The following is a 12333-nucleotide window of genomic DNA, read 5'->3' as shown; positions in this document are numbered from 1 at the left end:
CTCTCATTACCCCTCTTGTAAATTATAAATTTGGTGCTAAAACAGTATTATAGTGGAAAAAAAATATTTTTTGTTCACACATCTAAATGTTATAACATTTTATGAATCACCTGTAGGTTAAAAATGCCCAGTACACCCCTAGATGAATTCCTTGAGGGGGGTCTAGTTTCCAAAATGGGGTCACTTGTGGGGGGTTTCCACTGTTTAGGCACATCAGGGGCTCTCCAAACGCGATATCACGTCCGCACACGATTCCAGACATTTTTGCATTCAAAAAGGCAACGGTCCTTCCCTTCCAAACCCTGTCGTGCTCCCAAACAGTTTTTTTACCCCACCATGGTGTATTGACGTACTTGTGCAATTTCTCCTGTTACCCTTGTTAAGATTAAAAAATATGGGGCTAAAAGTACATTTTTGAGGGAAAAAAATTAGATTTTTTATTTTCACGGCTCCACGTTATAAACTTCTGTGGGGGTTAAATTTGCTCACTACACATCTAGATACATTCCTTAAGGGGTCTAGTTTCTAAAATGGTGTCAATTGTGGGGGTTTCCACTGTTTAGGCACTGTTAATGCGACATGGCATCCGCTCTCAATTCCAGCCTTTTTTGCGTTCCAAAATTCAAGTGCTCCTTCCCTTCCTAGCCCTGTTGTGCGCCTAAACAATAGTTTTCCCCTACATATGAGGTATTGGCATACTCAGAAGAAATTGAAAAACAAATTTTGGGCTCCATTTTCCCCTGTTACCCTTGTAAAAATAAAAAATTTGGGGCTAAAGTAAAATTTTTGTGAAAAAAAGTAAAATGTTCATTTTTTTTCCTTCCACATTGCTTTAGTTCCTGCGAAGCGCCTGAAGGGTTAATAAACTTCTTGAATGTCGTTTTGAGGGGTGCAGTTTTTAGAATGGTGTCACTTTTGGGTATTTTCAGTCATAAAAGCTCCCCAAAATCACTTCAAATGTGATGTGGTCCCTAAAAAAAAATGGTTTTGTAAATTTTGTTGGAAAAATGTGAAATCGCTGGTCAACTTTTAACCCTTCTAACTCCCTAACAAAAAAAAATTATGTTTCAAAAATTGTGCTGATGTGAAGTAGACATGGGAAAAGTTATTTATTAACTATTTTGTGTGACCTAAATCTCTGGTTTAAGGGTATAAGAATTAAAAATTTCAAAATTGTGATATTTTCACAAATAGTCGTATCAAACAAATTTGAATACTATCATGAAGTACAATATGTCACGAAAAAACAGTCTCCAATTTAGCGGGATCCATTGAAGCATTCCAGAGTTATTACCACATGACAGTGACAGTGGTCAAAATTAAAAAATTTAGCCTGGTCATTAAGGACATAATTGGCTCTGTCACTATGGGGTTAAATAGCGAAGGTACTTAGCACATAAATTGGCCACTTCATGAGAGCCCATTAGCTGCGACAAGGCATACCCCTTTGTTGGGACCCTAAACCTAACATGATGCCTTTCCCGGGCTGAATTTTAACCCCTTTACAGCCTGTGCCGTATTTGTACGCAACAGGCTCTATCCCCCGGTTCAGTGAGGGCTCTGGCGCTGAGCACGCACTGAACCGGGCACATGTCAGCTGATTATTACAGTCGGTAAACGGCGTAACGAGAAAAAAATTCTAAACGCCAGAATTACATTTTTTGGTCGCCGCAACATTGCAATAAAATACAATAATGGGCGATCAAAACATCAGATCTACCCCAAAATGGTATAAATAAAAACTTCAGCTCGGCGCGCAAAAAATAAGCCCTCACCCGGGCCCAGATCCCGAAAAATGGAGACGCTACGGGTCTTGGAAAATGGAATTTTTTTTCACCACTTAAATAAAAAAGAACCTATACATGTTTGGTGTCTACAAACTCATAATGACCTGGAGAATAATAATGGCAGGTCAGTTTTAGCATTCAGTGAACGTGGTAAAAAAAATAAAAAAAAAACATCTGTGGTATTGCACTTTTTTTGCAATTTCACCGCACTTGGAATTTTTTTCCCGTTTTCCCTTACACGATATGGTAAAACTAGTAATGGCGTTGAAAAGTACAACTCGTCCCGCAAAAAATAAGACCTCACATGGCCATATTGACCAAAAAATAAAAACGCTATGGCTCTGGGAAAAAGGGGAGCAAAAAACGAAAATGCAAAAACTGAAAATCCCAGGGTTGCGAAGGGGTTAAGGGCAAACAGCATCCAGCTATAATTAAAAACAACTTTGGCTGATTGAAAGTCAGAAAGGAGTGCATTACAAATATAAAAAAACTGTCCATTCATGATTATTCAATATAACCAAGAAAATACAGCTGCACTCTGAGATGCTATAATTAGTGTTGAGCGAATACGCCTCATTAACTCTTTTGGCGAGCACGCTCGAGTGCTCGCCGAGTATTTTGGCGTGCTCGACATTTCATTCACTGTCGCTATGTCTGCAATGATTGCCTGTTCGACACCAATCTTTCCATCACCTCCTGTGAAGACCCGGGGTTTTCCGAGGGTGTAACAGTGTGGCAATACTTTATTGAACCACAAAGCGGACAATAAACAGGTAGAAGAGTACCAGCGAGTGTGTAAATTACAGAGTCCTCACCCTTCCGCTGGCCCGCCTGGGATAGAACAGCTGCGATTTCGGGGCTTCCAGGGCCGACTACCCCCACCGGTGGCAACCCGCTTTTGGTGGTCCCCCAAAGAGAGGAGGCAACGAAAAGCTTAGGAAACTAGCTGAGAGCAGTGAGGTGTGGGGCCAGGTGGCGTCCATTGTCTCTCTGCAGCACCTGGGTCACGTTCTGAAGATGTTCTTCCCAGGTGTCACTGAAGATAGCGATGTCATCCAGGTAGGCCTGGGCATACCCCTGACATCCCTCTAATAACTGGTCTGCCATCCTTTGGAAGGTAGCCGAGGCGTTCTTCATCCCAAATGGCATGATGGTAAATTCATACAGGCCAAAAGGGGTGATGAATGCAAACTTCTCTTTAGCCTTTTTTTATGAGTGGGGTCTGCCAGTATCCCTTGCTCAGATCGATGGTAGATATGAACCGAGATCCTCCTAATCTGTCTAGTAGTTCATCCACCCGAGGCATGGGGTAGGCGTCTGTAACGGTGACCTCATTGAGTCGCCGATAGTCCACACCGAAGCGAGTACTCTTGTCCTTCTTGGGCACCAAAACTACACTGGCTGCCATGGGCTATGGGTTGGAACTATGACCCCACATTCAACATGTCATCCACCTCGGCCTTCATCATTGCCAACACTAGAGGTGTCATCTGGTAGGCGGGTTGTCTGAGAGGAGTGGCTACCCGTGTTGACATGATGCCGGACCATGGATGTTCGACCAGGCCGACTTGTGAACAGGGAGCCATATATTCCAAGCAGTTTTGTTAACTGCTGCTTCTGTGATCGACCAAGCCGCTCTCCCAACGGGACATCCGTTACCCCCATTCCCATTTTAGATTCCACTAATAAGTCAGGGATCTAGTTCATATCTGGGTCATCTAACGAGGGACAGCAAACTGCTAAGTTGGTAACTTTTTTTTCCTCATAAGCTTTTAGCCTGTTGACATGATAGGTCCTTTCATGTACACCTGCTCGATCCAGGGCCACGGTGTAGTCAGCCTCCCCGCATTTCCTGGTGATGGTGAACGGACCAGCCTACATGGCTTGCAGCTTGTTTTTGCGTACTGGTACTAGTACTAGAACCTTCTGTCCACAGGTAAATTCTCTGAATCTGGCAGCATGGTTGTAATACCGTTGTTGCTTTTCCTGAGCTACTTCTACTTCCTTGGTTGTTCCCCAAAATAACAGGTGTGGGGAGGCCATCCATGAGTCCCACTTCGACCTATCTCTGGTCAGTACCACAGTTCAATTGCACACGTGCTAGAGGAATGTCCGAGCGCTGATCTCCAGCCAGGGAGATGGCCACTTGGTGGCCGGGTAAATAGTGTTCTGGTGGGAAAATATCTGGGCTAACCAGGGTGATGTAAGACCCAGTGTCTGTCACGCTAGGTGTGAGTGCAACACAGAGAGTCATGCTAGGTGTGAGTGCAACACAGAGGGAAAAGGGAAAGGGAGCCAAGACACTAGGGAAAGGGGGAAGAGGTGACCTCCTAATCTGGACTAGCGTCACCCTGTCTCCCCCTAACGTCCCTATACAGCCTCCGCAGCTGTCGCTGATCACGTACCTCACCCTACTATCCCTGGCGTAAGGCTATAGCTGGGGGTGGAAGGAGATGAGCACTAGTCAACCTCCGCTACCACTCTAAAGACAAAAAGTGGAAGACAACACAGGGGAATAATAACTTAGCTTTAGAAGAACTCCAACAGGGCACACGGCCTCAAGACTCCAGAGAGGACGTGATGCTGCTTCATTCAAGTTCCAAGTAGAAATGAGCATAACCAGCGACGCCCATCTAGACACACCAGGTATATATACACCCAGACTAAAGGGAGGTAGTCGCTGGGTCCTAAACACAGCCTCCTATCTAGGCAGCTGTCTGCATTGCCAAACTTGCAGACCTCCTGTAAACCACTGCAGGGCAACTATCTGTCACCTCAGACACACCCTTGACAGTCTCGAAGTCCTTGGGCCTGGGTATCACTGACCTGACGGGCTGGATGTGGCGATGGAGGTTGGCTGGTGCAGGGTGGCCAACCCGCCGTAGAGTATGGACGGGATATACCACTTCCTCAGCTGCTGATGTGTCCCATGGGTAGCGTCCCTCAGACCCGGCTGGCTCGATTTGGCAGATGTTGACTGGTTCGGCTGGCAGACGGGCTCCAGGCATGGGGCCCCCGCCCTGGGGACAATTTTTGGCCACATGTCCAAGGCGCCCGAATGTATAACAGCGCCGTGGGTTGGGCAAATCACGGGTACTGTTGGTGACCCTTGGTTCTGGTGGGTTTTCTGCTGGGTAGCGGGATAGTCCTGATTGAGCGACGGGTGGCCGGTCTAATCTTTGGTTGATGGGTCTTCTGGGATCGCTGGGTATATCAGGTCTCCACCGGGGCCGATTGACTATAAACTCAACTGCCAATCGGGCTGCTTGCTCTGGGGTGTCAGGCTTCCCGTTGGCTGCCCACTCTCGTACTTCTGGGGCCATTTTCTCCATAAGTTGCTCGAGCATGACCAAGTCCTGTAGGGCAGCAGCGGAATGGGTAGCTCTACCGTCAGACAGTCCTGAGGTCCAAGCGACCGGGCAGCATCCCGTGCCTGGCCAGTCAAATTAGTCCACAGGTATTTAACCCAATCAGCTGTGGGCACCTGGTGCATCAGCATCAGAGTTTCAAAATCTTGCAGATGTTCATCGACTACGGTGTTGGACTCATTAAACACTGGCATGTCTCTGTAGTGGAATGAGTTCTTTGGTGGGAAACCATCATGGAGGTGGGGACAGGCGCTGGCGGTTGGGATACTTGAACTCCCAAAACTGATTCCATAACACAAGCCCTTTCCCCACTTGAGGCCCCGGGTCCTAATGCAACCAACAATTCCTGGATTCGGGCTGCTGGGGACTGGGTTGAATCCAGACCGCCACTGGGTCCATGCTCTGGCAATTCCTCTGGGTCCATCTCAACGGAGTTTTCTTCGTCAACCATGATGTTCTGAGTATCCCAAAGGACCAATTCCTTTATCAAATCCGACCGTCAGTGGCCCGGTATTCAATCCGTCAAAACTGGCATAGCTCCTGTAGTTGCCGTTTCTTGTTGCAGCTATACAGCCACTCTAGTCCTCTTCCCAAGGCCAGGCTGGTGGGGTTGGACATAGTGACATCTGAAACCTGCTGTGTATGCCTCACCTACGGTCTGCTGGGTCTGTCTACATACCTCCCTGATTGTGGAGCCCTTTAGACAGTGTGTGCTAACACCAGTCCCCTGCAGCTCCCCCAGATCTGCTGGGCTGAGTAGTATCCCACCAATATGTGAAGACCCGTGGTCTTCCGTGGGAGTAACACTACTCAGACAACACAGAGTGTGGTTAAAACAGTGTGGCAATACTTTACTGAACCACAAAGCGGACAATAATCAGGTAGAACAGTCCCAGAAAGTACCCAAGATGGTGCAAATTACAAAGTCCTCACCCTACTGCTGGCCCGCCTGGGATAGAACAGCTGCGATTTCGGGGCTTCCAGGGCCGACTACCCCCACCAGTGGCACCCCGCTTTTGGCGGGCCCACAAAGAGAGGAGGTAACGACAAGCTTAGGAAACTAGCCGAGAGCAGTGAGGTCTGGGGCCAGGTGACCTGTTTCTCCCAACTTGGATTCTTCAAGAAGTCTCTGAGGGTTCAGCAATGGTCAATGGAGCCGATCTGTATTCCTCCAGCTGGGGCCGAAGTCCCCTAAGCTGACATACTGTAGAATGAAACAGAATAGAGGCAAAGACCCCCTTTTTATAGATTTCAATTGTCCTTGCAGCCATCATTCACACGTCAAGGGTTAGGGATGAAGGTGGAAAGAGCTCATGACTCATTGCTTGAGCATTTAATCAACTTGCATAGTTTCTCCTCCATTGCTCAGGAAATCAAGAACTCCCTTGGCTGGTATGATATGTAATCAGCATATTATCAAACAGTATTGCTCCATTACCCTATCTTGCAAGATTTGCAGACAATGAGATGCAGTAGATCTTAACTCAAGTGTCAACATTCAGGATTATACAAACAATCGTTTGTGTTAATCAACCAAAAAAGAACATAGGTTAAAAAAGTCAACATAAAAATAAAGGTAAATTGCTCTTAGCTATCAGAAAGTATGTCTGGCATAATTAAGAAGAAAAGCTGTGTTGTCACACTTCCTATATACAATCTCTTGCCCGCTCTTGTCGCTGGCACCTGAAGAACAATTCTAGAATTCGCCCCTTGCTCACCATGTAAACAGCAAAAACCCTCACTGTCGCCCTCATACATTCCCACCTTGACTCCTGTAATTCTCTATTAATTCTCCTCCCCCTCATTCGACTTTCCCTTCTCCAGTCCATCCTTAATGCAGCAGTCAGGGTCATATATCTGGCTAATCGTTACTAGGACGCTTCCGCTCTGTGCCAGTCATTGCACTGGCTGCCCATACATTGTAGGATCCAATTTTAATTGCTGGTTTTCATCCACAAAGCTTTCCACAGTGCAGCACCCCCCTATATCTCCTCACTCGTTTGTTTATCGGCCTACCCGTTCTCTACACTCCTCAAGCGGTTTTCGACTAACATCCACACTAATCCGTACCTCCCGCTCCCGACTCCAAGACTTCTCCAGAGTTGCACCTATTCTTTGGAATGCTCTTCCCGAAGAAATTAGGACTAAATCACAACTTACACAGTTTTAGGCACTCCCTAAAACCACATCTGTTTAAGGCAGCCTATCACGTTCCCTAATCAAAGTCCTTTTTATATACAGCCCATTCACTAGTTCTCCGAACATAATTCTCCATTAAACTCCACCGCACCCACAAGCACTACAAACATTGCCTGGTGACGAGCTCATCCAGCCTTTATATATCCCCCATTCCCTCAAGACGGCTGGACCATCATTGTACATAAGCCCCTGTACTTTGTGTCACCCCGACCTCATTGTAGATTGTAAGCTCTTACGAGCAGGATCGTCATTATTTTTGCTTTAAGTATTGTATTATCTTTAACTGTTACTTATGACTGTTGTATATGAACCTCTGAATTGTAAAGCGCTGCGGAATATGTTGGTGCTATATAAATAAAGATTATTATTATTAAAAACTATAGTGAGGACATGGAAAGGCGACTCCTTAGCCTTGCTCATCATCATTAAATGGTTATTACAATTATTACCTGTGGAAGGATAACTTTAAAAATGGAAAGGATCTTAACAAAAAAGGTCTAGGTGTAAGTCATTATTTATACACAAAAATTAGCTCTGTCTCAAGTCTGTAGGTTCTTAGGTATTACCCTAAAAGGGAATCTGTCCCCAGATTTTGCTATCTAATAAAACAGTAGCATAGTGTATGGGCAAAGACCCTGATTCCAGTCATGTGTCACTTACTGGTCTGCTTAGTGTAGTTATTATACAATGACTGTTTTATCAGAAGATTATCACTAGAGGACTAGTATACCTGCTGCCCTCCCAAGGGGCAGGGTTATACAAAGCTCAGCATTCAGAGAATTGTGAAATTTGCTCCAAATAAAACAGTTTTAAATCAAAACTGTAGAACCTAGTTACATTGCTGGAATCAGGGTTTCTGTCCCTATAACATGCTGCTCTCAGATGCGGTAGCAAAAACCTTTCGACAGGTTTCCTTTAAAGTCATGTCCAAAATAAAATCTAAAAATCCAAATAAAATAAATTCCAAACAGAATAATTTAAGTTTTAAAGTCTTTATTAATAATTGGTAATAGCAATCACACTTACAGTAGTTTCTTCTACTTTTTTTATTTCACACTTTAATATTTCAGACCGACCTACTTGGCCAACCTACTAGCACATAGTGAACTTCTCCAAGAGAGCATAAAAGAACCCAGATGAACATCTAAAAGAACCGGCCATATTTTCCTCATTTACAGTAAATGTACACAATTCCAGAAAAAGAAATATGCTGGACAAAAATTGTAAACCATGAGTGACCAAAAAGAACATTAAATCCTTTTGGGTTAAAAAAAACCCCAAACATCTCGATGTTCCGCCTTAGTTACTAAAAGCTCTGATGCAGAAAAAGCAGGAGAGTTGAGCTCTGCTAAAAAACAGCTAACGATGCAAAAAAACACATATAGCTAAACTAATACTAATAGTAAAACATGAAACCAACCAAGCAGAGTACTGTACAAGAGCATAAGGGGAATTCTACATTCAGATAAGGTTGATGATAGCTCAAAGTGGTAGAGCTTGCCAGGTACACACAGGAGAGGAAGGGAGGGGTCTGAAGCACTGAGGAGCAGGGTGCTGCTGGAAAGTGTAGTTTTAGCAGTATAAGAATAGGACAGCCTATTTAACTATGTGAAGATGGTTGCACAGAGGGGCGAATAGAGATGAAGAAAAGACAAAAAGGAGTAGGAAAGAAACATTATGTTGGGCTTAATCTACATATACTGTGCTTTGTGAAAAATATTGCAATTTAGGGAATAATCCTTTAACCAACATTTTTTGTTCTAAATTGCTTTCCCTTCATTGACTTGTAACTGTGTTTTCACTATAACTGTTGTATCTTTTTTATAATCAGATCATTTTTATTAACCATTTGCAACATTTTCTAGATTTTCAGAAACATACAGAAACAAAACAAACACGCCCCCCCATCCCTTACACCCCCATCAGGAAAGGAGTCCAGAATGTTCTTGATGAGTATACATAGTCCAGCTGCACTGAACATTAGCAATCAGGAGTGGGTAATTTTTATTACCTGAACCAGAACCCTCGATAATAATATCCAGAAATCTATTACACGGAAGTCATAATATATACCAGATTTTAACGAAATATCTATACCTGAATGTAAGAGGGCAACTACATTATATGACATTATACCAGTTCAAACAACCCTTCATATATATTTGATCACATAGTTAGGAATCCAATATCTTTTCAAACTTATGTAATTTATTTTATAGATATCTTTTTCTAATCTGAAGATTTCATTTAGCTTTCTCCTAGCCTCTGTGACTGGGGGTGATGCCTGTATCCATGTGTCCATATCAAACCTCTAGATGTGCCAGTTGCAACAACCAATTTATAAACATATCAATCATTAAAGGTCTCAGATATATTTGTATGGTGTAAACATATCAGAATTACAAGTTTTTATATAATTGATTACGGTATGTGGTAAGCCAAAGTTCGCTTGGAGCTGTTCAAAGCTTTTATTGACTCCTCTACTGTTCTTTTTATGAGAATTATTTTTATAAAAGGCTACCTGCTACGTGCGTCCCTTGAGGTTTCAGAAGATGTGATGTGTGGGCGAAACAGTTTAATCCTTCTGGGCATGAAAATGTTTTCACCGCTTATAAATTCTCTGATGTCTAAGAAGAACTGAAGAACATTTCCCACATTCTTCACAAGAAAATGACTTCTCCCCTGTGTGACTTTTCTTATGTTTAATAACATGATTTCTGGTTAAAACATTTTTCTCATTTTGAACATGAATATTACTTTGCTCCTGTGTGAATTCTCTGATGTGTAACAAGGCCCCATTTCTTCATAAAACTTTTTCCACATTCTGAACACAAAAACGGCTTTACCCCTGTGTGAATTCTCTGGTGCGTAATAAGATTCCATTTCTTCTTAAAACATTTCCCACATTCTGAACATGAAAATGGCTTCTCCCCTGTATGAGTTCTTTGATGTGTAAGAAGATACGATTTCTGTTTAAAACATTTTCCGCATTCTGAACAGGAATATGGTTTCTCCCCCGTGTGATCTCTCTGATGCGAAACAAGACACCATTTTTGGCTAAAGTTTTTCCCACACTCTGAACATGAAAACGGCTTCTCCCCTGTGTGAATTCTCTGATGTATAAAAAGATTTGATTTCTGTCTAAAATATTTCCCACATTCTTCACAAAAAAATGTCTTTATCCCTCTGTGACTTTTCTCATGTTTAATAAGACTTTCTTTCCGGTTAAAACATTTTCCACATTCAGAACATGAAAACGGCTTAACTCCGGTGTGAATTATTTGATGTTTAACAAGGGATGATTTAGTGGTAAAAAGTGTCCCACATTCTGAACAAGAAAACGGCTTTGCTCCTGTGTGAATTTGCTGATGTTTAACAAGATTTGATTTCTCTCTAAAACATTTTCCACATTCTAAACAAGGAAATGGCTTTGACCCTATGTGAATCTGCTTATGTCTAACAAGATTTGATTTCTCTCTAAAGCATTTCCCACATTCTGAACATGAAAATGGCTTTGCTTCTGTGTGAATCTTTTGATGTCTAACAAGATCAGATTTCTCTCTAAAACATTTCCCACATTCTTCACAAGAAAATGGCTTCTCCCTTGTATGAATTCTCTTATGTTTCATAAAGTTTGATTGCTGGTTAAAACATTTTCCACATTCTGAACATGAAAATGGCTTTGCTCCCGTGTGAATCCTTTGATGTCTAACAAGATCAGATTTCTCTCTAAAACATTTTCCACATTCTGAACATGAAAACGGCTTTGCTTCTGTGTGAGTCCGCTGATGTCTGACAAGTAATGATTTCTCTCTAAAACATTTTCCACATTCTGGACAAGAAAAAGTCTTCTTCCCTTTGTGATCTATTTGATTTAGGACACCTTTTCTGTGACATTTATTTTTCTTAACATTCCGTGATGAATCAGATATCACCTGTTCTAAAGGATCAGATGAGAGATCTTTACTATAAAAGGCTATTTTTGGAATTATGACATGCTCTTCATATGGATCTTGAGGGATACCATGATCATCTGCTTCACAATCTAAAGATATCCAATGTCCCTCTGAGTTCCTGGGACACTCATCTGCCAAGAATAAAATGGATTATTATTAATTTTGAATAACTAAAATTTATACTGATATTTTAAAATTTATATCTGAAACTGTTGATACAAAATACAAGTCGTGCAGCAATTTTTTTTTAACTAAGGCAGTGACGCAAAACAGATCACAATCTAACAGTAGATTTTAACCCTTAACAACATTTGCCGTACTAATACGCGTCTGTGCCCTGGGACTTAAGAGCCAGACCCGTATTAGTACGTCATGGCGATCGCGCGCGCACACAGGCTGTGCGGGCGCGATCACCGCCGGGTGTCAGCTGATTGTCACAGCTGACACCCGGTACTATGTGCAGGGAGCGGTCCTGCACCGCTCCCAGCACATTAACCCCCGCGATGCTGCGATCGAAGTCGATCGAAGTCGATCGCGGCATTGCGGGGGCAAGGGGAGGTGATCGCCGATACTCACCTCCTCTTCCGGCTTCCAGCGCAGTCTGCAAAGGCTTCCCGGGTGTTGCCATGACGACCCGATGTCGTCATGACAACATCCGGGTCACCAGACAGCAGGAAGATTGCTTGGACATGCGCAGTGCATCTCCAAGCAATCTTCACACTGTGCATTTCTGACAGCTTGCATGGCATAGGGATGGTGCTGCATTCCTGTGCCATGCAGGCGATCAGAGAAAAAAAAGTTAAAGTCCCAGAGTGGGACAAAGTAATAAAGTGTATAAACTGTGTGAAAGTGGAAAAAAAAAAAAAAAAAAAAAAATTTGAAAAATATAAAAAAAAAATAAAAAAAATAATCCACCAAAAATAAAAATATAATGTACCCATCAATAAATATTATTCTAAAAAAAAAAAAAAAAAAAAAAAAAACAATAAAAGTACACATATTTGGTATCGCCGCGTCCGGAAC

At 42.8% G+C, this 12333-nt stretch overlaps 1 pseudogene; it reads right to left on the bottom strand.

Moving 5' to 3' along the window:
* LOC141271388 (uncharacterized) overlaps window positions 1–12333 on the bottom strand; it is a 117575-nt pseudogene that overhangs the window by 32644 nt on the left and 72598 nt on the right.

This window comes from Phyllobates terribilis, unplaced genomic scaffold (assembly GCF_046119375.1).
Source record: "Phyllobates terribilis strain yellow unplaced genomic scaffold, ASM4611937v1 Scaffold_5__5_contigs__length_657084704, whole genome shotgun sequence".
In the NCBI taxonomy this organism is placed as follows: Eukaryota; Metazoa; Chordata; class Amphibia; order Anura; family Dendrobatidae; genus Phyllobates; species Phyllobates terribilis.
This window is presented reverse-complemented; position numbering and strand designations above follow the sequence as displayed.